Below are 26,252 nucleotides of genomic sequence, written 5' to 3' on the forward strand. Positions count from 1 at the left end.
CAGAGAGATGAAAATAAAATAAATAATATTTTATAATAAATGTATTATAAATTTATATATTTCATTTAGTGCCTTCTCAAGACCACCTTTGGTTCCAAGTGGCAAGGCCGTCTGTCAAGATGCTGTGGTGAGAGGAGTGTTAGACGTGACCCATGGTCATCGGGACACAATTTTCACAGCAAATTCCATCTTCATGTATCTGACTTAATGGCTGGGAAATCTGGTGTCAGGAGACTGCAGTAAAAAGATTGAAACATAAATTGTGGAAACTTTTATCTCCCTCTAAACTGCCTATCAGACTATTTCTATAAAGTTCAGCACATCCCAGAAACCAGAGATAAACAACTTTCCCATGAGAGCCATAAATTATTAGAAACACTACACTGAAGAAAACTGCCAAGTTTCCAGAAGTTGCATATTTTTCTCAGCTTCCTCTGAAATTCTGGTCATAATATAAGGCTAGTTAGATAATAAAAATAACCTATCCATGAACCTGGGATGTTACAACTGCCTAATATTGCTAATAGGATTCATAGACAAGACTAAAGTTTGCTTTTAAGATCTACATGTGGAGATAAACTACTGTTCTAATTAGTTTTAATCTGCTTTGGAGTCTCAACTTAAGGTAAAAAGTTTAGTTCTGCTCCTTTATCTTTGACACAGGTCACTAGGCTTCTCCCCTTAGAGCCCATTTTCTTGTCTGTCTTCTCCATGCCCATCACCCATATGAAGGCAAAGGCCGCATCTGTTTGGTCCACCATCATATATCCCAGTGCCTGCCACAGGGGTTGGCAAATGTGAGGTACTCATAAATATTTTTGACTAAATGAATAAACATTACATTAACATGTACATGAAAATTTACAAAAATAATCCTATATAAGTATCTCCAAGTAAGTATCTTACCCAAACAAATTTGATTTTAATATACCCCTTAAGCATTTATTTTCATTGTCATCTCTATGAAGTATTAAAGTCATGTTAAGAGCATGGGTCTGATGTCAGGACTCCTCAGTCAAATGTTGGTTCCACTGTTAAGCTCAAGTTTTTTCTCAGTAGCTCAGCCTCCTAGTCTATAAAACATGCCATCCTGTTAAAGTAATTGTGAAGATAAAATTAGAGAATGACTAAAGTATTTAGCCCAATATCTATGTCAGCTGCTCTTTTTGTTTGCCACTGCAAAATAAAGCAGGCAATATAGCAGTGTCTCACCATACGTAGAACCAGGTCTTTGGACCACATCATCAGCTGCTGTTTGTAGGCTTTTTACGTTTAGAAGCGTTGCCTCAAAACTAAGCATAGGGCTGTGTCCAAAATATTTCTCTCTGTTGCCTGCTCACAAGAAGTTGCTGTTTTATAAGTAGGAACAGACTTCTATAGAACAAGCATTCTTTTAGCTAGCCCCATAACATATCTAAAGAAAATGAAAAGGAACAAAACAATAATAATAAACTTGACTTGAGCCACAAAACAATGTGCTAGACACAGTGTGCCGCTCTTCAATGCTGGCACTCCTGTAGTGCGATGGGTACAGACTTTCTGTAGGTCAGTGTAACCATTTCATATCTGAGAAATTTGTAAAAGGAGATAATCATTGTGCACATGTGCACAAAATGTTAAATGTGCACAAAAATGTTAAATGTGTTGTTCTTTAATATAGCAAAAGTTTTTTCAACCTAAACATCAATCACTTGATTAAACCGAAAATTTAACAAAACCATGCCTTGCTCACGGCTTCAGAGTTTTTATTTAATTATTATGATCTTATATCGACTTTAACATTTATAATGAGGGATTTTTAAATTATCCTAATATTTAAAAACAATTATCAACACAAGAAAAATAAAGAGTGAGAGAAACCAAGGAAAATAACATTTCCAAAAGGCTTTTCACCAAAATGTTAACTTACAGGTGGTAGAACACAAAATAAATTTTACTTCCTTCATAATTATATACATGATCTATACTGATACACAGTCAAGCTTGGAAATCATTAATTTGGAGGACCAAGCCCTCACTCATTCATCTTTATAGAGCTTATTACAGTGCAATGATAATTATTTTTTGAATAAAAAATTAGTGAAGGAATGAATGAATGAAATATTAAACAGCATCATAAAAATATTAGCCCTTTTATCTGGGAGAAGGAGTGATAAATTGGAAGGTTAGGTAAATAGGAAACCATGACAAGAACTTTATGGGCCAAGATCCTCTTTACATTGAGAGAAGTGGTCAAACAAAGCTAGCTCTGAATGAGGTTTAGAAGTTACATAATTAGGTTTTGCACCCCTCTTCTCGCCCCCCTTCCATTTCATATTCAAACACTCAAGACTCTCCTGCTCTCCCCCACTTTTAACAAAACCCTAGTTCCATGTGAGTAGTAGGTATCTGCCATGTATACGAATCGGTTCACTGTTCCTCTTCCCAGGTGTTTTGATGAAGTTTAACTTGGATAAACCTCATAGCTTTGTTATGAGATTCTGTGGACATCAGACTCTATAAAGTGATGCCTATAAGCCTAATTCATGAAGTGGTTTGAGGCAACATGCTTAGATACAAGAATTTAAGCATATATGCATTAATGCTATGTTTGAGCTGTGTGTGCATAATTAACTTTTAGCTATATATTTTTAAAGGTTCATTGTCTCCTGTCCACATGAATAACCACAAACTCGATGCTTAAACCCCACTAATGAGGGAAAAACACCTTCAGTAACTGTGTTGTCTCCCCAGAAGAGATTGGACCTGGTTCTGTTCCTGACACATGCCCATCCTTGCTGGGTGTGAGGCAGTTAAGAGTGCATCCAGCTGGCTCCATGGGAGAGAAGGCCTAATGTCTCTCTCTCAACACCAGCCTAATGCCTCCAGACCTACACCAGGTCCTAATTACCAGTGGTCCTGCAGAGTCCCATTGATGAAGGGACTGCTCCTCCTTTGACCAAACAAGACCTTGTTTCCATTTGGACATTTTCAGAATGACCTCATTCCTTTGTTTGCTAGAGTGTTGATACTTTGGACTTGCTTCTTTGTTAGTAATCATAGTAAAACTTTTGTATGTTTAGCTATACTCTAAGAGACTGTTTTCAAGTAAAAACGCATGCATATAAAGGATTAACAAACTGTCTTCTTCTCACTACTCTTTGAACTAGAGTTTATGAAAATTATGGGCTAAAAAGTTTTAATCTTATTAAAGGAATTCCCAACATCAATAAGTAAGGGAACTATTTTGAGAGTTTTAGGGACAATTTCCAAAAATCATGAAGGCAGCCATCAGGTAGTAACTGAGTAAAAGCCCCACCCGTGAGTAAAGGCCACTCTGAAGCCAAGTTTAAAGTTGCCCTCTTCATGAACATGAGCAGAATTCTCTCCCTCTCAATGAGCTATGGATCTTTAAATCATGGATTCTTGTTTTAGCTCCCCAGTTGCTATTTAATAAAACATATACCATACAAAAAGTGGCTTAAACAGTGGGAATTCATTGGCTCACAGTTCTGAAGCTGGAAGTCAAATATTGAGGTGTCAGCAAGGTGATGCTTTCCCCACAAAAATCATGGCATTCTTGGACTAGCTGACAATGATTCTTGGTCCTTGGTTTTTTTTTGTTTTGTTTTGTTTTGTTTTTTTGTCACAAGACAGTGAGCATGGCAGTGTCTTCTCCTTTCTCTCCTTGGGTCTGTTGACATCCAGCTTCTGGATGCTCCCCATGGCTTCTCTCTGTATGCTTATAAGGACTTCATCCAAATTGGAAATTTGGAGTATTACATATAAAAATATGGCCTCCATTCCCTCTACTCCCAACCACAAGGATTCAATATTTCCTCTTTCCTGGATTAATTTTCTCCATGGTATTCATTAACATGTGACTGCCTCTCTATTTTTTTACTTATCATTTTAACTGTCAATCTTTTACAGCTTCACTGAAACATAAGTTCCACTAGCGCAGGAATTTTTGTCAGTTTACTTACTGTGATCTCAGTACCTAAACCTGTATCTAGCACATAGTAGGCGAACAATAAGTAATTGTTAGATGCACAAATAATCAATCACTCAAATATGTTATAATTATAAAAGTTATTGATGTAGAGTATTATGATTGGGAAGTTAAACCAGTTGGGAGGATCAAATAAGGCCTTGATGAGAATGTGATAATTAAGGATGATTGGCACAAATTAATCAGCTGGAAAGGAAGTGAAAAAAAAGAAACATTCTGATAGAGCATCAGTATGGTGTGGCTGTGAGGCCAGGATTTTGTTGTCCAGGACCTGAAAGGTTTTATTAGCTAGGGTTCTCCAGAGAAACAGAACCAACAAAGATATATAGAGAGAGGGGGAGGGTAGAGAGAGTGAGATTGTAGCAATTGGCTCATGCAACCGTGGGAATTGGAAAGGTTGGCCACAAGCTGGAAACTTCAATAAAGGTGAAATTGAATTCCCTAAGAGAAGCTGGCTGGCTGAATGAAGTATGAGCAAAAATTATCCTGACTACTGAAATCATCAGTTCTGGCTTTTAAACTTCTAACTGGATGAGGGGACACCCTATATTGCTGAAGGCAATCTCCTTTGTTTATTGTAGTTGCAACCAGCTGATTATAAACACAATCTATCTGTGAAATAGTATCACAGTAATAATCAGGCCAGAACTTGTTTGACCAAATAAATGGACGCTATAGTCAAGCCAAGTTGACACATGAAATTGGTCATCACAAAGCTTGATGCTGCTAGACAAATGAGAGAATCAGAGAAAGTTTAGCATTCTAGACAGATTTGTAGGTAAGAGCCCAGTTACAAAGGGCCATATAAGCTACGTAAATATTTTGGATTTTGTTCTAAGAGTAGAGAGGAACCAACTAATAATTTAAAATAGGACAGTGAGCATGCTTGTATTAGCATTTTAAGAAAATTACTCTGACACCAATGTGGAGAATATATTAGAGGAATTCTTGTAGGAGATAGAAAATAATAAATCACCAAATATTGTATTTCATCTATTCAAAGCATGCATTTGTTTTCACAGTATAAATTTCTGAAATTGGGATGTGGATTATAATCAATAGTGTCTTAGGTTAGATGAAAAGTAGTAAACAAAGAAATATTGGATAATGATAAATGTTATGATAAGAAAATACGATGGCATGATAGGAAGTGAATATAAGAACTACTTTGGGCTGAGTGGTCAAGAAGGCTTTCTGAAGGGTGACATTTAAACTGAGATCTAAATGATCAAAAGGGGTCTTTCATGAGAGGACATGGGAAAAGAACATACTAAGCAGAGAGGGCAACCAGTACTAGGACCCAGGGACAGGAATGAGCTTGGTGTGTGTATCAGTTATCCATTGCTAAAGAACCAACTACCTCAAAACTTAGTGGCTTAACACAGCAATCATTTATTTCTCCACAATCCTGTAGGTCAGCAGTTTGGGTTGGGCTCAGCTGTGATGGCTCATCTCACGATGGCTGAGCTTACTCATGAAGCTGGGCTCACCCTTATATCTGGACTCATGTGTCTCTCATCAAACAGCAAGAATATTTAACTCAGGCTTCTTCCACAAACAGCAAGAGAGAGAACTCCTTAATGTGCTCATCAAGCTGGCACTTGCCTCACCTTTGCTATTGCTATTCTTCCTGTGATCAATGCAAGTCATTTGGCAAAAAACATTTTACGTAGTGTCAGTGTGGAAGAGGTCACACATGGATATGGGTACAGAGAATCCTGATTCATTGGGACTCTTTACTGAAATAATCTTTGACAATGTCTTTCAGGAATGGAAATAAGGTTGAGGAATACTGAACTAAAGGAAAGTGGAAGGACATAAGCTTAAAAATGTAGTATCTTAGTTTGCCAGAGCTGCTATAACAAATAACACAGATTGGTTGGCTTAAACAATAGGAAGTTATTATCTCACAGTTTTGGAGGCTAAAAGTCCAAAATCAAGGTATCAGGAGGGTAATGTTTCCTCTTAAGTCCAATGTTCCCATGGTGGCTTGCTAGCAATACATAATTCAATCTCTGTCTCCATCACATGGCCATTTCTCTCACTGTCTGTCTCCTACTGACTGTGTCCAAAATTCCTCTGAGTTTAAGGACTCTAGTCACTTTGGACTATGGCCTACCCTGATTCAGTTAGGCCTCTTCTTAATTAGTAGCATCTTTGAAGATCTTATTTACAAATGAGTTCATTCATAGGACCAGGGTTTAGGAATGAACATATTTTTGTGGGGGAAATGATTCAGTTCACAAATAATTGCATAGAGTTCAGATCATATAGGTCCTGGTGGGTCAGAAACTTCTGATTGAATTCTAAGTGGATGGATAGAACTGCAGTATTTTAATCAGAGAAATAAATTGGTCTGGTTTATGTAGCTCATTCTGGCTTCTTGTAGCTCATTATTACAAAAGTGTATTATAATAAGGCAAGTATGTAAGCAGGAAGACTTGCTAAGAGGGAGCTCTGGCAGAGATCATGGGAGGGGAGAACAGCAATGTGCCCTACAGTAGTGGGAGTAGAAATAGAAGAAGTAGATGGATTCAAAAGATAATTGGGAGGAAAAACTGAGGTCTTGGTGATTAATTAAATCTGAAGGATAAAGAGCATCAAGAACTCCAAAGTTTCTGGCATAAACAACTAGGTGGAGGTGATAATATTTACTGAAATGGAGAACAGAAGACGTTAACTTTGGTGGGAAGATCAATCTTTGGGGAACCACGTTGGTCATATCTGATGCCCTTATGCTGATAACCAATTTCTTACAATTACTAGCAGTTAAAGTAGCAAATCCTGGTTCCAGTAACCCACATGCAATTCAGTACCAAATCAATTTTCTAAATTAATGAATACATTTGCTAATTAACTACCCCCTTAATTTTTAGTTTTAATTGTAACTGCCTAGACATAGGTGAGGGATGCCAAATAATTTGGGTTATTTCATCAAACTCAGGTGTTACTGCTATCTTTACTATCTTAATTGTCTATTGCTGTATAGCAAAGTACACACAGTAAAGTGATTTAAAACAATAAGCATTTATTATCTCACTGTTAGTAATCAGAAGTAACTTGGCTTGGGGTCTCTCATAACACTGCAGACAAGGTTTCAGCCAGGACTGCACTCATCTAAAGGCTTGACCGAGTTTGGAGAGTCCACTTCCATTGTGGTTCATCCACATGGCTGGCAAGTTGGTGCTGGCTTTGGTGGGAGGCCTCAGTTCCTTCCCTCCTCCATGGACTACTAGAGTATCCTCACAACATGGTGACTTGTGGCAAAAGCTGTATCCTTTTGATCACCTAGTCTTAGAAGTTGTATTCCATCACATCTGCCACATTCTAGTCATTAGAAAAGAGTCAGTAAGTCCAGGCCACATTCAGGAGCAAGAGAATCAGATTCTACCATCTGAAGGAAGGTATATCAATGAATTTGTGGCCAGATTTTTAAAACCACCAGAACTACTACTACAAAGCATCATTTTTTAAGTATCTAAGGGATGTCAAGAACTATGGTAGATATTTTATACACAGTATTTAATTTCATCTTCACCCTCAAGCTTGCAATTTATAGATGAGGAAACTAAGGTTAGGAGCTTAACCTTGACTTGTCTGAGATGCCAAAGTTAGAAAGTAGCAGAGCCAAGAGTCTAAATCCAGTCAGTCCAACTTCAAAACTGTTTCTCTTCTGATTCACTCCTTCTAGGTCTTAACCCTTTCCCCAAACCTCAAAAAGCAACTTAAGAAAAAAGTTTGACATGTCAGAAAATTACTTGCGTATAATGCATCACCTGTTTTAAACTATCTCCTACTTATAAGCACTGACATTTTTGTTGCAAACATAAAAGCATATTAATATAACCTTACAATTTATAATTTGTGATGATCATTACAGTGTATGACAAAGTTTAAACTATCAAACGAGTTGATAATATAAATAAGATTTCATTAAAATGTGATAGTTTGACATATAGATCAATAGAATCAAATTGAGAGTTCAGAAATAAACTCTCACATCTATGGCCAATTGATTTTTGACAAGGGTGCCAAGTCCACTCAATTGGGAAAGAATAGTCTCTTCAACAAATAGTGCTTGGAAAACTAGATGTTCATATGCAAAAAAAAATAGAAGATGGACCCCTACCTCACACCCATATATAAAAATTAACGCAAAGCAGATCAAAGACCTAAACTTAAGAACCAAAATTACATAACTCCTGAAAGAGAACATAGGACAGCATCTTCGAGACCTTGTGCTAGGCAATGGTTTCTTGGACTTTACATCGAAAACACAATTAACAAAAGAAAAAAACAGATGGGGGATTTAATGGAAGTTTAAAACTTTTGCACACCAAAGGGTTTCAACTTAAAAGTAAAAAGAAAGCTTAGAGAATGGAAGAAATCATTTGGAAACCACATATCCAATAAGAGTTTAACATCCATACTATATAAAGGAATCAGACAAGTAAACAATGAAAAGGCAAACAAGTGGTTAGGGCGTCCGTCTACCATATGGGAGGTCCGCGGTTCAAACCCCGGGCCTCCTTGACCCATGTGGAGCTGGCCAGGCGCAGCGCTGATGCGCGCAAGGAGTGCCGTGCCACGCAAGGGTGTCCCCCGCGTGGCCCCCACGCGCAAGGAGTGCGCCCGTGAGGAGAGCCGCCCAGCGTGAAAAAGAAAGAGCAGCCTGCCCAGAAATGGCGTCACCCACACTTCCCTTGCCGCTGACGACAACAGAAGCGGACAAAGAAACAAGACGCAGCAAATAGACACCAAGAACAGACAACCAGGGGAGGGGGGGGAAATTAAATAAATAAATAAATCTTTAAAAAAAAAAAAAATGAACAAAAGACTTCAACACACATTCCTTCAAAGAAGATATCCCATGGGCCAAAAAGCATAAGAAAAGATACTCAACATCGTTAACCATTCAGGAAATGCAAACCAAAACCACAATAAGAAAAAGAAAAAAAAAAAAAAAAACACAATAAGATAACATTTTATATCCACAAGAATGACCACTATTCAAAAAAACAGAAAATAACAAGTGTTGGAAAGAATGTGGAAAAATAGGAGCACTCATTCATTATTAGTGGGAATGTAAAATGGTGCAGCCATTGTAGGAAACAGTTTGGTGATTCCTCAGAAAATTAACTATAGATCTACCATATGACCCAACAATCCCCCTTCCAGGTATATGCCAAAAAAAATTGAAAGCAGGGACTCGAAGAGATACTTGTACACTGATTTCAGAGTGGCATTATTCACAATTGCCAGGAAGCATCCCAAGCATCCATAATAGATGAATGGACAACAATGGAATATTAGGCAACAATAACATGGGTAAACCTCGATGACATCATGGTGGTGAAAAAAAGGACAAATATTGTATGATCTCACTGATATGAAATAATTAGAATATGCAAATTCATGGGTTAGAAACTAAAATACAGGTTACCAGGGTGGGGATAGGGAATGGGGAGTTAAGGCTTAATTGGCACGGTTTCTATTTGGGTTGATGGAAAACTTGGTAATGAATGGTGATGAAAGTAGCACCTCATTGTGAATGTAATTAACACCACTGAATTATATATTTGTATGTAGTTAAAAGGGGAAATTTTAAGGTGTATTTACACTACTAGAATAATTTTTTTAAAAAAAGCATAGGATTCTATACAATGAAAACATTGAACTTTAATGTAAACTATGGACTATAGTTAATAGGATAATTATAATGATATTGTTTCATCAATTGCAACAAAGGTACCACACTAATGCAAAGTGTTAATAATAGAGAAAATTGCACATGGGAGGGGAAGTATATGGGAACTCTATGTTTTCTACATGATTTTTCTGAAAACCTACAACTACTCTAATTTAAAAAAAGTTTTAAAATGTGATATTTTCACAGACATTGATTATTCAGTTTCAGAATCATACTTTCATGAAAGCAGGCCTAGCATTGTTGATATGGCCCAAAGCTTCTTATATGAGTGTGTATCTCTTTTTATACTACAATGCTAAAATTTCTCCCAAGACAAGTATTTTCACTGGTTCACTGTTTCAGGCTTTCTTTCTCACCCCCAAAACTATATGGCATTTTAGAATATATGCTTTTTTTCCTATTTTTTATTTAAATATAGTGTGTTTGAGGATATCTCAGTATCATGAACCCAAACTACTAAGAATCAGGGGTCAATAAAACAATTTCTTCAGGGAATGCCCCTGACATCCGAACACATGCTAAGAAATGAAAGTCACAGCTGCACACAGAAGCCATTCTGCTGAATTTGGAAAATGCTGAGTGCAGACTGTGTCTGCCATGAAAAATAAGCTTACTTTGGAGGACCCTGAACATCTGTCCTGAACAATGCTGGCTGACATGAAGAAAAATGCAATCAACTGGTGCCTCCCGACCTCCGGGAGAATGAGTCAGAATCACGTTCTCCAGTCTCCAGGCCACTGTAGACACTTGTCTTCCAAATCTGATCAAACCTATGTTGAGTGATAGCCAGACGGGCCTGGGAGAGGCCAGGGATGTGCCCATGCGCCTTCGGAGATTTGTTTCAAGATTTCCCACTGTGAGTTTCCTGTCTCCTCCATCATGCCTTTCCAATTTATTTTTCCTGGCCAAGTTACTCCCCGATCCTTCCTCCATGGGTTTTACCTAATTCACATGAATACATATTCTCTCTCACATTTCTCCTCTTCCTCTCTGTCTCCCACCCTGCATTCACCCACGCACCCCCACACATATACACAATTAGGGAAAGATCCAGCTCTCTCTGCCTGTTTTAAATGCAGCATCTGTTAACTTTGAAAAGAAGATTTATTCTGGAAGAGCCTAGCATTCATAGAAGGGAGTTCACTGTGTGCCACATTCTTCCCAGGGCTGATCACGTACTAGCACATTCTATATCACAAACCTGTCCAGGAGGTAATATGATCACCCACATTTTATAATTAAGGAAACCAAAGTGCTGAAGCTCTACCAGGTCTACTATCACAGAGCTGATACATGCCAGAACCAAGGTTCAAACCCATGTTCTCAACTGTTCCAGCTGCTTCTCAAGCAGCCTCTGGCTGGCATGAAGGAGATGCCATCTCTGCATGCTAAAGATTTAACCTTGATTTCTACTGTGTAGATTGCTTTTGCACTTTCAGCTTTACGTTTCAGTAGGTTTATATTCCTCTTACCATGTGGCTCATTAGTCCAGGGATTGGAAGAGAGTTTGAATCAAATCAAGTCCCCAAAACTCAACTACACATTAGCCAGTAAAAGACTGTTATAAATGTCATAAGTGCCTATCATCATCATCACTACTGTAACATCTAATAGTGTTTTACATCAGAGCTGAAGAAGCAAGTCACCCTGAACAGCAGTCCTGTGAAATGTGTTGGAGAAGCATACCTTCGTGGCTGGGGAGGAGGACTACCTGGTTTTGAATTCCAGTTCTACTACTTACTCAAAAACCACTTGCCCTCTATGCCTCAGTTTCCATACCTGTAAAATGGACATAATAATGATACCCACTTTGTGGACTAGATGATTGAAGGAGTTAATACATATTAAGTTATTAGAACAGTGACACACACGTAATAAACTCTTAAAAATGTGAGCTATTATTTAACTTGCACAAGAACTATTCTTTCCATTTTATAGATGAGGAGACTGGGAGAAAGAAAGTTTGGATAGCTTGCACCAAATCATATGGCAGGTAATTAAAGCAGGTGTTTTTACTTCAGACCAAATGTTCTTTTCATAACACACAGTCTTTCAGAGACGTGAAAGGAACGGTACTCCACTTAAATAATTTACATCTGTTAGTCTCACCCTTGTCCTTCCTCCACCCCCACAAAATGTCGTGTTTATTCTGATGTGGGAGCAATATTATTTCACCTGCGGAGCAACCTGGTGAAGATAGGGAAGCTGCTGATTTACCATGTGCACTTTTTGGTATTGCCAAATTTTATGCTGATAGGAAGATTTCCCAGGAGTATAAACACCCCCAGATTAGACAGACTATTTTAAATTATTAAATTTTCCTCAGTGACTTGCAAGGTTCTCCAGTGTCATTTTTTAAAATGCTGAGTGGCAGATTGTCACCAGAGGCAGCCGTAAGGTAAGAAGCAAGAGAGGCAGCTCAGCCTAGGGGATGTCAACCTTTTGCTCTTGCCCGTGGCTGGGTAGTGGTTCTGGGAGGCAGCCCACGGCGGAGGAGATGGTCATGCTCTGCCAGGCATGCAAACACAGTCAGCTGAGAAACCCCAGAGGAGGTGACACCGCCCCTTCCCGCATTCCCCCAGGCCACTTGTGTGAGGCTTGCTGTCCCTTCTGACTGCTCAGGGCTGGAGGCTCTTGTTTTCACTATGCATTCATGTGAGGAGTTTGGGGGGAAAGGGTTTGAAATGGTTGGGAAATCAGCACCCCTATGTAAACTGTTTGTGGACTACTGAAAGGTGCCAGGTTCAACAGGTACAGAATGTAAATTACCACAGATTCTTTCCTAGAAGCTTACAACGCAATAGGGGTAGTGGGATTGAATTCAGTTTCTGCTGGAATAGAAGAGATGCTAGATTAATGTATAAACAGGAAAGTGTTAGGTAGAGGGTGGACCTTGAAATTTCACCTGAAGATTGAGGGAAAAGTGGGAAGCAGAAGGCCTCCTATTCTTCCACGGTAGGAGTGATGGCCTGGACAAAGAGTGGGACCCAAGAGGCTGGAATGCTTGGAACCTGAGGGGCCACTGAATGGTGTGAGTGTTCGAAGGCCAGAGTTCAGAGGTCATGAGAAAACAAATGGATGATCACTCTGTAGAAAGACAATTTTCACTTGGATTGCCTTGACACTAAACGTCTTCAAAATCCTAAATTGAGATGCTCCAAAAATTCCTCCTGGAGCTTCATTAGGAATAGCTTCATTCTATGAAAGCTGCACTTGGTACAATAACATACTCCATCTGAAAGAATAATTATAAGTTTTATAGGAAAACATTTCGGAATTCCACATTCCATCTTGGCAAGCTGCTAATAGAGAAATTGATATCTTTGTTAATCGAGTAACCTAAAGAGAAAAAGCCAAGCATACATTTGAAATGGGCTTTAGTGACATGCATTTACTCAAAGAGAAAAAATGTAGCACTCCCCTTTTTTAAAAAAATATCCTTTTCTTAAAAGGCTTCAACTGATGCTTTGCCTTTAAACATATTTGGAAGTTATGTTTTTACCTACCTTATATTCGTGACTAGGTCAGAAGTTTCTATCTAAAAACAAGTTGGTAGAAGCCTGGTATTCTCCAGAGAGACTCAACATGTTGTCATGTGCTTGTTACATCAGTCATTCTTTATTTGTGGAACGTAGAAAAGCCAGGCAAGCAAATAAAACATAACAACCAATAATCTTGTGTTTGCATGAAACAGAAATGAACCCAGGCCCTGAGTCAAAAGAGGGAGACAGAAGGCTAGAAAGTCATACAACATAGGTCATTTGGAGTAAAAGACCTTAGCATCCATATATCTATAGATAGGAAAACCACATATTTTCAGTAACAGAGAGAAAAATAGTTAACACTTTTCTGCATTTTCATGCTCATTAGTTTATCAAATAGTAGATTTTTTTTTTCTTACAGAACTGTGGCAGGTTGAATTATGTACCCCAGAGGTGAGAGGTGGGGGTGGGGAGGGACATGTTTTTATCTTAATCCCATTCCTGCAGATTATAAACAGGATCTCCTGAAGATGTTGAATATGTTCTTTTCAGTTAAGGTATGATCCAACAGAATGAGGTTGGGTCTTAATCCAGACTACTGGACCTTATAAGCAGAAGAAATTCAGACATTGAAAAAGAGAAAGGCACAGGGCAGAGCAGGAAGCAGGAAACCAATGGAATACAGAAGAGAAAGGAGAAGACATCACCACATGTCAGGAAATCCAGAGGCCCAAGGATTTCAGGGCAGCCAGGTCATTACCAACCCTAAGAGGAAGCAAGCCTCTAGCATCTAAAGTAGTGAGATGATGAATTCCTGTGTTTGACCCAATCCACTATGGGGATTTTGTCATAGCGTCGGGGAAATTAAGACAGAAACCATATTTTGCAAACAAAAAAAAAACCTTAGCAGCTCAGCAGCTCATCCATAAATAACATATACTCAGGGATATATATTTGCATTTGTTCATTCAGCAAATATTTATATGTATCTACATGCTATATGGCTATATATAGGCAGACCTCTACTCAGAAATTGGCTTCCCTTACTAGAATCTGAGGCAGGTGAGTATAGGGAAAGAGGGACGACCTGGCAGAGAACATGGCCATGAGCCCCGGCTTAGAAACCCCCTGCTCTAAGAACAAAGCTAGAAAAACCCCACCAAGACCCTGGCAATGAGGCCCCATTTAGAACTCTTTCTGGGGTCAAGGGGAAGCTCCTGGATACCTCCCCACTGGCCCCCTGAGAGCTAACAAGTGGGGCAACCAGTCAGAACAGCCAACAGCTGGGGCCCCTCCCCATCATTAGGAAGGGGCGGGAAGAAAGGTCTTAAACAGGACAAACCTGAGCCCCCCCCGTGCAGGACTCATCCTGTGGTACACCTGCAATCTGTGTCTTGGATTTTGTACTTATCTCTTTTTTGTTTCTAAATAACCTCTTTACTCCCTTGCCTACCCCATGGCATGGCCTTACACTCTTTATGCGGTATTGCTAAGAACCTAGGAGCCCAGAACCCAGAGCATTCCACTAATAAACCCACTTGTATGTCACTTTTTGGAACTTAAAGCCCATTTTCATAGATACTAGAGGATAATTAGCTGTTAGGTTTCAGGTCTATCAATAAAGGCCCTTTTAATTAATAATGGAGCTAAAACTCTCTACTTCTGAAATGAAAACTAGAATAGAATATAAAGTTGAATAGTGTTTTTCCTTAATGTTATGCCCTAGAATCAGGGTAGTTTTGCAGAAAGACAACTGGACTTTTCTAGGATCAGTACTGGGCACCCATAATCAGTCTAAGATCTGAAATTAAGGGTGAGTCAGAGGTAATGATGAAGTCTGTGAGCATACGTCAGTCAGGATCCTTCAGAGAATCAGAATCAATAGGAGATTGTATATATATACATATATATATAATTTATTTTACAGAATTGGCTCACGCAGTTGAGGGGACTGGCAAGGTCAAAATTTGTTAAGCTGGCAGGCTGGAAACTCAGGCAGAAATTTTTATGTGGTCTTGAGTTAGAATTTCTTCCTCTGCAGGAAACATCAGCTTTTGCTCTCAAGGCCTTCAACTGATTGGATGGAGCCCACCCACATTGCCAGGTAATCTCCTTTACTTCAAGTCAACTGATTGTAGATGTTAACCACATCTACAAAATATCCTTACAGCAACACCTAGATTATTGTTTGATTGAATAATTGGGCACTGTGGCCTAACCAAGTTGATACAAAAAATTAACCATCACATTGAGTAAATACCAAAGGTTGGCCAGGATGTATATAAAGGAAAAAGGCAATTTTCATACACTAAGCATATCACATGGATCAAAACCTAGAGATGTGGGGTGGACTTAGGCTGATTAATTAAATTCTTCCAGTTTTTGCTTTACCTAGAACTATCTGCATATGTGGTAACATTAAACATACAACATCTTAGTGGTACTAGGTGCCTTCTGGCATAGTCCTTCTCTCCTGATCTTCATATCTCAGCTTAGTTAGTCTGACTTCTGCCATAAAACTGAAAGGCGAATAGAGTTGATCAGTAATATAGGTATAGAATATCTGATATAAATCCATAATTGCTGAATAATACAAAATAGAAACTCACACAACCAACACTCTACTCTATGCTCCAAAAATATTGAAGAGGTATAAGCATGGTCCACAATCAGATTGGAGAAACAAAATTCAGATGCACACATGCACATGTTACCTGTAAACAATTGGTGGCAGCTGACATTGATTTTTGTGGTGGGATCGAGAAATAATGCTGGATATTAACTGTAAAAAGGAATGAAGTTCTGACACATGCTACAACACAGATGAACAAAAGGACAATTATTGTATCATTCCCACTTACATGAAATAATGAGCATATGCAAATTCTAGATACAGGTAACCAGGGGCAGAGGTAGGGGTGGGGAATGGAGAGTTAATGCTTAATTGATACAGAGCCTTCATTTGGGATTACGGAAAAGTTTTGATAATGGATGGTGGTGATAGCAGCACAATGTCAATATAATTAACACCACTGAATTATATATTGGACAGCAGTTAAAATGGACAACTTTAAGATGCATATGTATTACCAGACTTTTAAATATTTAAACATTAAAAATAAAGAAATAATATTGAAATTGAAAAGAAAAGATCAGTAAGGTTTATGTTACATGGGAAACTTCATAGAGAAAATGGACCTTGAACAGGGCCTTTAAGACAAGACGAAGATAAAGCGAATGTCCAATCTTTCACCAGTCCTTGGTTCTACCACAAAATTCTTCTCTCCTTTATATTCTAGATGAATAATGACTTGAGTGAAGGGACTGAGCATTATATACAGTCATAGGAGTGTTGGGATACTGGTCTGACCAGAACGGGGTATGATGATTAAGTTCACATGTCTACCTGGCTAGGCTATGGTGTACAGTTGTTTGGTCAAGAAAGCATTGGCCTGGTTGTTACTGTGAAGATAGTTCATGGACTTAAATCATCAGTAAATTGATTGCATCTGTGGCTGATTCCATCTACGATCAGCTGAGGAGATGGCCTTCAGGAATGAGAGATATCTCATTCAATCAGTTGAAGGTTTTTTTTTTAAGAGGAGAAGTGATGATTTTTGCTGTTAGAAGAGAGAATTTCCATCTCTACTTCAGCCAATCAACTTCTAGGTGATTCATCGAAAACCTTCATCAAAGTTCCCAGCTCGCCACTGCCTTATGAGATTTGGAGGTGCTCAACCCTACGTTCAAGTGAGACAATTCTTACAAAAATCTCATACTATATACAGATATCTCCTGTCGGTTCTATTTCCCTAGAGAACCCTGACTAAAATAGGTCTTCCTTCATTCATTCAACAATATATAAAAGCCACTTTGCTTTTTAAAATAAGGTAGAGTAGTTTATAGTTAAGGCAGTAACTACTAGAGAGTCATTAATGTTTTCTGAACAATGGAGTGACATTGTAATGGTGCTATAATATGGGAGGTTATTCCTACAGCGGTAAGATGATAGATTCAAGAAATGATGAAAATCTGTTCATGAATGTGAAGAAAACAAAGAGAAACAGATGAGATGAGGAAAGAAAAAACAAGAAAATGAAGTCACCTTTGTTTTTATTTGCATATCCTACATATGGTTTATTTTTCCCTTTAAAGGATTTCAAAAGTAGAATGGCATGATGTTAGCAAGAGATACACCAAATTAAGTGAAAATGAAAGTTTAAAATAAAGGGAAAGAAAAAAATATTACAAGAAATGGCAATGAAAGAAAACACAATGTCACAATATAAATAATACTATGCAAAATTGAGATCAATGCAGAAAGCCGAAATCATGCCAACAGAGAAATTTCACAAAAGACAAAATTCACCGTGTTGTGATTCTTGAATCTTTACGTTAATATATTTCCCTTTAATATATTTTATTTGCTTATTTCATTTTTATTTTTTATTAATAAATTTTATTCAAATTCACGAAAATAAACAGAAAAAGGCACCTCAACAAGTTATGGAAGTATTACCCCTAAAAACTCCTTTTTCAGCCACTTTTATCTCATCTAATTCCAATTGCTAACTCAGCTGTTCGTCTGGTGTTCAGAAAGATACACAGATGAATGCCAAGTAGGTAATTGACACAGGCAAGATCTCCTTATTAATGAAAAAAAAAGAAGAGAAAAATGCTTTTTGGGAAAGAATATAACTAATTTATGGACTATAGTTAACAAAAACATGGCAATGTTTACGTAGCAAAAACAAAGCTGTTATATTAATTCTAAAGATTAAAAAAAGAATATTGGTTTGATTTTGTGAGATACGAATACAACTTTTTCTCTGCTTATTTTTATTTTGAAAATTTATTTACATTTCCACAAATAAAAGTAGAATGTGATTCATTCATCTATTTTATACATACACAGATTCTGATTTAAGGGAAAAATATTTATTTGTGAGATATAGAAATTGGAAAAACAACATAAATGCACTATAGTCGTTATTCAAATTATGTACTGATTAAAAGAGCATATTTACATGCAAAGTCCCTGGAATTAAAAGAAGCTCACATAATTATCTTCTTAGTACCACTTTAGGCACATTATCTAGAAATCCAAAACTTAAATACACACACACAGGTCCACAGGTCTATCCACAGGAAAGTTGCAAAGTAAAATAGATAATTAATTCAATTATCCAGTTAATATGAGCGTCTCTTCCTAAACCCTGCTCTTCTCCCCAGCTCATCTTTGACTCCATGTTTAGAATATTTTAGTTTTTTTTAAAAAAAAAGGTTTTTAGCTAGCTTTTCAAAGATAATAGGCTCATTTTCTACTCTACTTGCATTGACACAGCTCCAGGTAGCTTGGGCAAGGCAAGTGACAGGTTCAGTGTCACTTCTCCCTGTCCCTAATGATAATGATTCTCAATACAAGCTCAGCTCCTTCCTCCTGAAACCTGCAGCATTTTGCCTCGGGCTCTCTTCTTCTTAAGAGAAATTGGACACACTCCCATGGTTCATTAAGATAGTACCACAAGAGCCAAGTCCAGAAACATTCACAAAGGTCCTTATTCTACACGGACATTCAGCCTCCATGTCTGCTCATTTGCACGTGCCTGCAAAATGGACCACATAACCCAACTGTGCACATCACACCCAGCATCCATGAGTTTGATAGAATGGAGGTGGTCCCTTTTCTGCTCAAATCTGATAATTATATTGTTCCCACATCCCACAGTCCCTTCTCATGCCATCTCGATTGAAAACAAAGGACGAAAAAAGGCAGGATCCAGCACGGATGGAACTAACAAATGTTGGAAGCAACTTCACACCTCCTGTCTATTAGCAGTACCCGTGTCTCATCACCCTGATGGGCTGGCAGGTACAGTGGTCTAAGGAGGTCTAAGAGCTTCACCAGCTACCCAGGGTCTATCTTCACAGTTCTCTCCCACTAGGATCTTTTGACATTTCTTCCAGAAAAAAATGTTTTGAAAAGAGAGAGAAGGGGCCTGATAAACCATCTGAGTTCAAAGCGTCAGCCGAAATAAATACACTGACAGTTCTTCCAAACCACCAGTTTTCCTTCGTTTTTTGCTTTGCTCTAGGACTTTTATTCCAGTCTTTCAAATAACTTGCATCTCCACTGGATGAGGCGGCCTCGGCTCCTGGAAACCGATTGTTGCCAGCTATTTGGTTGCCTCCCTTCCCAACTACTTGGCCCATAGGAAATGAGGGCTCTGGTGAAGCATCTCTCTCTACTAGCAGAATCATGCTCCGGACAAATGGATGAATTCAGTGTTTTTATAACTCTAGTATTTGGAGTGGACAGCTACAGACTCTGCCAAAAATATCCCGTCCCCAACCAGTCATTTTCTATTAGCAAATATGTTTAAGTGATCACCCAATATCTTGGAGAGAAAATGGGAACGAGGCTGCTTAGTCTGTAAAGCAAGGCCCTGTCTATAGAGAAACAAGACATTCTGATTTTTTTCCCCCACAATTCTGTATTTAAAGAGAATCCCAGACCAGAAAGCAGGAAGATCTCTTGGATGACCTCCTCTCCGTTTCCTGCCAGAGGAGGAATAAACTCTGGAGACCATCTAGCAGACTGTGAGGGAAGTCAGTGTTGCGTCACTCCCAAAAATACTAGGGCTGAGCAAACTTTCTTCATTAAGACAAACCATGGCGTTTCTGACCGGGTCACTATTTAACGAGAAAAGAGATAAATGTTCAAAATGTCACAGTGGATTCAGAGTCAAAAGACAAGAAGGCAAAGAAAAGTGTTTCCTTAAAGACAATGAGCTGTAAAAACATCAGAAAGCTCCTTTATGGAGTAGGGAATTCACCTGGTGAGTAGGTGGAGACTGGAACTTAAGGAATTCGTCAAATTTATGCGGGATGTGAAACAGAACTGGAGCATGAGCTATGCAAAGAGCAGTTCAAGAGTTCTTTGTATAAAGTGAAAGCAATCAAGTGCCTAATACCATCATGTCCCCTCCCACCTCTGATAGTATCTTTGTTCATAAAAATGCAGAAACATTTATTTATACAGTAGCATTTTTTAAAAATAACTATTTCAAATTCAAAAAAATAAAATAACAGAAAAAGTCAGCTCAACAAGTTGTAGAAGCATTACTCCTAAAAAGTTCTCTCCAGGCACATTTATCTCATCAAATGCCAACTACTAACTCAGTTGTTCCTCTAGTGTTCACAAAGATACACAGATAGACACAGATTAGTTAAATGACAAGTCAAGGTCTCCTTATTAATGAAAAAAATGAAGGGAAAAAATGCTTAGTCATATTCATATCCTACTAAAATAAATCCCATATTCTTTTTTTAAAAACTTTAGCATTAATATAGTACTAACTTTGCTTTTGCTACAAAACTATTATGGTATTGTTATCTGTACCTCAAAAATTACATTAGCTATATTTTTTTCATGCATCACCACATTCTTAATATCTTATAGTAGTAGAAGATACCCGTATTTATATTATTAACCACAATCCTCAACTACTGTCAAAATCATTGTTATACATTCCCCACATTATCCTCCAGCTATCCTCCAACTAACATTAATCTCCCTAGGCTACTCGTTTCAGTCACAACTACATATATAAATCAAAAGTGTTTGTTACATTCATTATAATGTGTTACCATCAAGTCCAACCGTTACTTCATATTTACATTTAACCTTATTAAACCTTCTATCTACATCCAGGATTGTCTCCCCCTTCTCATCCCACATTCCATCTCCCAATGTACATTTCATAGTCCAACTCTATAATTCTCATTTAATTTAGTTCTTATCAGTTAAACTATACAATATTTTTCCTTTTGTGTCTGGGTTATTCACTCAGCATAATATCCTGAAGGTTCCTCCAATGTTGCCATATGCTTCCCCAATTAATTTCTTCTTTCAGCTAAATAATATTCCATCATATGAATAAACCACATCTTCTTTATCCGTTCATTGGTGGACAGACACTTAGGTTGTTTCCATCTTTTAGGAACTGTGAATAGTGTCACTATGAACATTGGTATGCAAATATCTGTTCACATCCATGCTTTCAGTTCTTCTGCATATATTCCTAGTAGCGGGATTGCTGGTCATATGGCAGTTCTATATTTAGTTTCCTGAGGAACGGCCAAATATCTTCCACAGAGGCTGCACCATATTACACTCTCACCAATAGGGAAGGAGTGTTCCTATTTTTCCACATCCTCCAGCACTTGTAGTTTTCTGCGTTTTTTTTTTACAATGGCCATTCTGTATGATGTGAGGTGATATCTCATTGTAGTTGTGATCTGTATTTTCCTAACAGCTAGTGATGTTGAACATCTTTTCATCTGACTTGGCCAATAGCATTTCCACTTTGGAAAAATGTCTATTCAATTATTTGCCCATTTTTTAATTGGGTTGCTTGTCATTTTGTTGTGTGAACTCTTTATATAACACAGAAATCAACCTCTTATTAGATATATGGTTTCCAAATATTTTTTTCCAATTGAGTTGGCTTTCTTTTCACCTTAACAAAATCACTTGTTTGAAATACGAAAATGTTATGATCATAGAAAATGTTTTGTATAATTTCAGTGTTTTTAAATTTATTGAGATCTGACTTCTGTCCCAGCATATAGTCTATACTGGAGAAAGATCCATGAGCACTTGAGTCGAATGTATATCCTGCTATTTTGGAGTATGATACTCTATAAATATCTATTAGGTCTAGTTCATTTATCATATTATTCAAGCTCTCTGTTTCCTTGTTTATCCTCTGTCCAGATGTTCTAGCTAATGCTGAGAGTTGAATGCTGAAGTTTCCAAATATTATTTTAGAGTCATCTCTTTCTCCCTTCAGTTTTGCATGTATTTTGGGGCATCTATGTTAGGTGCATAAATATTTATTATTGTTATTTCTTCTTGGTGAATTGCCCCTTTTATTAATATATAGTAACCATCTTCACCCCTTATAACAATTTTGCACTTAAAATTTATTTTATCCAATATCAGTATCACCACACATGCTCTTTTTTTAGTGCTATTAGCATGGAATATCATTCTCCACCCTTACACTTTCAATCTGATTGTGTATCTAAGGTGAGTCTCATGTACACAATAAATAGATGGCTCATTCTTTTTATCCATTCTATCAATCTATGTCTTTTAATTGGGAATTTCAATCCATAAACATTCGATTTTACTACTATAAAGATGTTACTTACTTCATCTATTTTATCCCTTGGCTTTCTGCTGTGATATCTTACTAGTATCTGTCTTTTAATCCCTTCAGCTTCTCTCACTTATGTTCTTCATTTATACACACTTCTCCAGGGCTCTTGCTGTCATCTTTTCCTTTCAGCCTGCAACACACCCTTTAATATCTCTTGTAAATTAGAGGCCACTTGGCATCATACTCAATCAATTTTTGTCTTTAACCTCGCCTTCATTTCTTTTTTTTTAAATATCCTAGCAATGAACACGTGGAAATGGAAATTTATTTTTCTTCCCCTCCCTCTCCCCACTGATTTTTTTTTTTTTTTTTGCTGTCTGTGTCCATTTGCTGTGTGATCTTCTGTATCTATTTCTCTCTCTCTCTCTTACTCTCTCTTTTTTTTTTTTTTTTGTCTTCTTTTCTCATATTTCTCCTGTAGGATTCACCAGGATTCAATCCTGGGGAACTCTGATGTGGAGAGAGGTTCCCTATCAATTGTACCACCTCAGTTCCTGGTCTCTGCTGCACTTCACCTTGACTCTCCCCTTTGTCTCTCTTTTGTTGCGTCATTATCTGGCTGCATGTCTCACTTGCGCGGGCACCCGGCTCACCATGCAGACACTGGTTCACTGCATGGGCACTGGTTCACCCACAGGCACTCAGCTTGCCACACGGGCACTCACACAGGCACTTGGCCCACTGCATGGGCACCTGACGAGCCATGCAGGTACTTTGCATTCATTTCTGAAGGATAGTTTTGCTGGTAAAGCATTCTTGGCTGGCAGTTTTTCTCTTTCAGTATCTTACATATATCATACCACTGCCTTTTCACCTTCATGGTTTCTGATGAGCAATTGGCACTTAGACTTATTGAGGCTCCCTTGTAAGTAATTCATTGTGTTTATCTTGCTGCTCTCAAAATCCTCTATCTTTGGCCTTTGACAATCTGAATAGCAGATGTCTCAGAGTAAGTCTATTTGGATTTATTCTGTTTGGGGTACATTGTCCTTCTTTAATATTGATATTCATGTCTTTCAAAAGGCTTGAAAATTTTTCAATCAGTTTTTCCTCAAATATTCTTTCTACTCCCTTTGCATTCTCTTCTCCTTCTGGGACACCTGTAAGGCATATGTTTTTGTATTTCATGCTGTCATTTCATTCCCTGAGACCCTATTCAACTTTTTTTTTTTTTTAAAGATTTACTTATTTCTCTCCCCTTTCCTCCCCACCCCAGTTGTCTGTTCTCTGTATCTATTTGCTGCGTCTTCTTCTTTGTCCGCTTCTGTTCTTGTCAGCGGCATGGAAATCTGTGTTTCTTTTTGTTGCGTCATCTTGTTGTGTCAGCTCTCCGTGTGTGCGGCACCATTCCTGGGCAGGCTGCACTTTCTTTCGCACTGGGCGGCTCTCCTTATGGGGCACACTCCTTGCGTGTGGGGCTCCCCTGTGCGGGGGACACCCCTGTGTGGCACAGCACTCGTTGCACACATCAGCACTGCACATGCGCCAGCTCCACACGGGTCAAGGAGGCCCGGGGTTTGAACCGCGGACCTCCCATGTGGTAGACGGATGCCCTAACCACTGGGCCAAGTCCGCCACCCTGTTCAACTTTTTACTCATATTATCACCTATAAAGTGCTCTAAATGTTCTCCTTACATTCCATACGTGTACTCACCCCCATCAATGTAAGTGCAAAGTGAACTAAGAGTGGACATATAATAAACCAGAACCAAAATTCACTGTTCTCTATAAAATGTCTTAACTTCCTTACTAATAAGAACTTTTGTTTAAGGGAAGCAGACTTGTCCCAGTGGTTAGGGCATCCGTCTACCACATGGGGGGTCTGCAGTTCAAATCCAGGCCTCCTTGACCCGTGTGGAGCTGGCCCATGCGCAGTGCTGATGCGTGCAAGGACTGCTGTGCCACACAGGGGTGTCCCCCGCATAGGGGAGCCCCACGTGCAAGGAGTGCGCCAAATAAGGAGAGCCACCCAGTGCGAAAGAAAGTGCAGCCTGCCCAGGAATGGCACCGCACACAGGGAGAGCTGCCACAACAAGATGATGCAACAAAAAGAAACACAGATTCCCGTGCCGCTGACAACAACAGAAGCGGACAAAGAAGAAGATGCAGCAAATAGACACAGAGAACAGACAACTGGGGCAGGGGGGTGGGGGAGAAAAATAAATAAGTAAATCTTTTAAAAAAATACAAATTAAAAAAATTTAAAAATAAAACATACTAATCTAAGGGAGTTTAGGCCAGTGTTCTGAAAAAATAAAACTTTTAAAAAAAAAAGAACTTTTGTTTAAAGTAGCTTGCCACCGCCTGTCTTAGTTTCTCATGCTACTGTGCAAATACCTCATAAGGGTTGGCTTAAACCATGGAAATTCTTTGGATCATGGTTTCAGGGTTAGAAGAAGTCTAAAATTGAGGCATTAGCAAGGCTATGTATTCTCCCTGCTGTTCACTGGTGGTCCTTGGGGTTCCTTGGCTGTATCCCTGCCAACTTCACATGTTGATGTCCTCTTCTTTCTAGTCTGGGTTTCATTGACCTCTGGCTTCCAGCTCCTCCCTGTGGCTTTCTGTATGTCAGAATTCTTCTGCTTCCAAAGAATTCCAGTCATAGTGATTAGGGCCCAATCTCATTGAGTTGGGCCACACCTTCACTAAAATCGTATCTGCAAGAGATTCTATTTACAATCGGTTCATACAGGTATGCAGACTAAGATAAAGAACATGTCTAAATCTGGGTATATAATTCAAGTCTACCACACTGCCTTTTATCAGTAATTTTTAAAAAAGCAAGTTAAATCCACCAGCTACAGAATTTTGAATTTTAAAAATTGTCTATGTAGACTAGAAAAAAGTCAAGGAAATTAAGAACAAGTTACACAAAAATAGAAGCATAATATCCTATTGTCAATCTCTTGAATGGGGTTCATAAAAATAATAAACCATATCACCACCTTAATGAAGACCAAGGGAGTGGTGCAGTGTTCCTCAGACAATGGGTGTGCAGACTGCATTATAAGACACAGCATTCATGACAAGGCACTCATTATATGACATACATAATATATACATATTATAATATATATTTTGTAGGATTATTAAAGCTAGCAGGGATCAATGAAAATGTCATCCTATATAGGACTATATTTAATGACCCAAGGAAGGATGGCAGGGTGGTCCAAACCATTCCTGGATGACTTACTGCAGGTGAGGCAGAGAGATGGTCTCCCTGCCTCTACCTCAGTCTTTTTTTCAATGTATGCTCCACACTGCTGCCCAGATGATTTCAAATATAAACATGACAATGTCATGTTCCCTACCCCAAACCCACCTAAAAGCTTTCCATAACCTACAGTGGTGGCTTTCAATCCTTCTTGATTGTAGGTCACAAAAAGCAATATATTTTACATCTTGATCCAGTATGCCCCCCACAAACACACGCACAACTAAAAACTAGATTTCATGAAGAACAGATGTGTGATTGCCAAGAGCTGGGCGTGAGAGGGTGTGGGTATAGCTGAAAGAGGATAGTGCAGGCCTTGTGGCGATGGTAAGAGCTCTGTATCTTGATAGTGTGCTGATCGCACACGTGACGGAATTGCATAGCTCTCTACACACACTCACACAAATGAGTACACGTATGACTAGAGATATCTGAATAAATCCTTCCTGGTCTTGATATTCTACTACATTTGTGCAGGATGTTAGCAATGGGAGGATTGCTGGGTGAAGAGCTCATGGGACCTGTACATTTCTTTACAAACTTCCTGTGGATCTATAATTGTCTTGTAATGAAAAGATAAGAAAAAAGAAAACTAACTTTCACAAACCTTCATTACCTCAGTCTAGG

The sequence above is a fragment of the Dasypus novemcinctus genome, chromosome 5, assembly GCF_030445035.2.
Source record: "Dasypus novemcinctus isolate mDasNov1 chromosome 5, mDasNov1.1.hap2, whole genome shotgun sequence".
In the NCBI taxonomy this organism is placed as follows: Eukaryota; Metazoa; Chordata; class Mammalia; order Cingulata; family Dasypodidae; genus Dasypus; species Dasypus novemcinctus.